The following is a 2,500-nucleotide window of genomic DNA, read 5'->3' as shown; positions in this document are numbered from 1 at the left end:
GGTGTGAATGGGGCCTCCTGGCCCACTAAATGCTAATGAGGCCGCCTTTTCAACTATGTGCAAATACGGCCGACCTGGTCAAATGCATGTAAATCCGGCCGCCTTTTCAACTGTGAAAATCCGGCCGCCCGGTCAATTAGGTGCGAACGGGGCCGTCGGGTCACCTTAATGTAAATGAGGCCGCCCACTGCCCTACATTTAAATGCGGGCGTACCGGTCAACTATGTGCGAACGGGCCCGCCTGATCAACTAGGTGTGAAAGGGGCCGGCAGGCCCACTGAATGTAAATGAGGCCGCCCGCTGTGCTTCCTTCATTAACCTTATTTATATTGGCATTATCTGTAGATAAAAAAATATGTGCATGTCTATGAAGCTGTAGAGAAGCCTTGTTTTTTTTTTTTTCCCCCAGGTTTTATTTACTTACTTTTTATTTTGCATGTTCTGAAATATAGCTTATGTTTTCGTTGCCCTAGGGCAACGTTCTGCGATAAGGGGTAGATTTTAAGAGGCTTTCTTGACAGTGTGTTAGTATATTATTGCATGTACTTTTGCACATTGTAAGCACAATGTTTTTTAAATTATTTTCTAATTTAATTTAACGCATTTTGGCAGAAAATGGACACAAGATTTTCCTATGGGAGTAAAACTCAGGATCAGCATGTTAGGGATATCCCATCAGACAGTGAGATAGACTGCAGTGACAGTGAGGAGGAGTGGAATGCAGAGAAAGGTTTGAGCAGAAGTGAAAGTAGGTTTTAAAATATTGCTTCTCTGGTTGTCATTGAACTCATTTGCATAAACAAATCAAATGTGTTGATAAATTTTTAGATGTCATTCAAATGAAATAAAGGTGTGTGCAGCAGACAGGGTATCCAATACAGTCATGTAAGCTTTAGTTGTGATTGATGTATTTTTGTTGACGTATATGTATATATATTTATAGACGATCAATACACCAGTGATGAAGAGGAACATGACGATGACAGTCTGCCTGAAGATGACAGTAGTTCTTCCAAGACCCCTCGATGGAAAACATGTCACACCATTACCTCTCCTGTGCAAGCCACTTAACCTTACTGTTCAAGAACTTGAACAGTTCTTTGCCACTGTGCTCCATATGTCAATATTTGGTCTTCCAGCTACTCGCATGTTCTGGAGCCATAGTAGCCACATTGCACATGTTGCTGATGTTATGCCTCTTGCACGATGGGAAGCCATCAAAAATTTTGTTACTTTGCATTGCTCTCTGAGCATTGTATTATGATCTATGAAGACATAATTTTCTCTGTGGTTTTGTATCAGTGTTGCACAACTTTGCCCTTAGGCAACAAAAGATCATTTGGAGAGGGGGGCGGTGAAATAAATATGTACATACATAATCAATAAAATGTCCCAAAATTAACCAATAAGTGATGTGGAATAATTTCTTATCATGTACCATCAAATTGTGTGCGGTAGAGGGTTAATGTAAATGCGGCCGCCCGCTGCGCTACATGTAAATGCGGCCGCCCCCAGGTCAACTAGGTCCGAACGGGCCCGCCTGATCAACTAGACGTCAATCGGGCCGGCAGGTCCCCTGAATGTAAACGAGGCCGCCCACTGCGGTACTTGTGAATGCGGCCGCCCGGTCAACTAGGTGCGAACGGGCCCGCCCGATCAACCAGGTGCGAATGGCCCCGCCCGATCAACTAGGTGTGAACGGGCCCGCCTGATCAACTAGGTGTGAATGGGGCCGCCGGGTCCACTTAATGTAAATGAGGCCGCCAGCTCAACTAAGTGTAGACGGGGCCGCCTGGCCAATTAGGCGTTAATGGGGCTGCCGGGGAGGCTTCCCCTCTGCCCGGGCTGGAGGCCCCGCAGTGGCCATTCGCCTCTGGGACATATTGGCAGAGTCCGCGGCCTATGCGTAGGCCCCGGGCGGAGGCTGACCCTTGTCGCCCTTGTCCTAGGCTCGGAGCTATGGTCGCCCCGTCTGGCCTTCGCTTATGGTTCGGAGCTATGGTCGCCCCGTCTGGCCTATGCTTAGGGTTTGGAGCTAGGGTCGTGTTGGAAACGTTTTCCTCTGTCGAAGCAGAGACCGGGAGACGTTGGCATATCTCTCCGGCCGAAGTTCCTCTTTACTGAGAACTCGCCAATGCGCCGCTGTAGTCATCCAAGTCTGACTAAGACTCAGCTCGGCGCAGCTTATACGTTTCAAGGGGGGAGGGATACACAGAGGTGGAGACAAACTAAACAAAGCACAGCATGTTCCAGGAATCAGCCTGGAAGTTCCCCAGCCCTGATTTCATCAGCATAACACTGCCTTTCAAATGCCTCTCCAGGTGCTAACCCTAATTAGCATGATAGTATCACCCAGACCTTCACATTACCATAGCGACAAAGGCACGGCCTGGCCTTGAGATTAGCATTCACCTTTACTTTGGGCCCCCACCCGGTGATCAGGAAGCTCACAGAGATGAAATGTCAATGTCTCAGACTCCTGGGCCCCCAGACTTGATCT

Source organism: Paramormyrops kingsleyae, unplaced genomic scaffold (genome assembly GCF_048594095.1).
Source record: "Paramormyrops kingsleyae isolate MSU_618 unplaced genomic scaffold, PKINGS_0.4 ups32, whole genome shotgun sequence".
Taxonomy (NCBI): domain Eukaryota; kingdom Metazoa; phylum Chordata; class Actinopteri; order Osteoglossiformes; family Mormyridae; genus Paramormyrops; species Paramormyrops kingsleyae.
Note: the sequence above shows the minus strand (reverse complement) of the source record.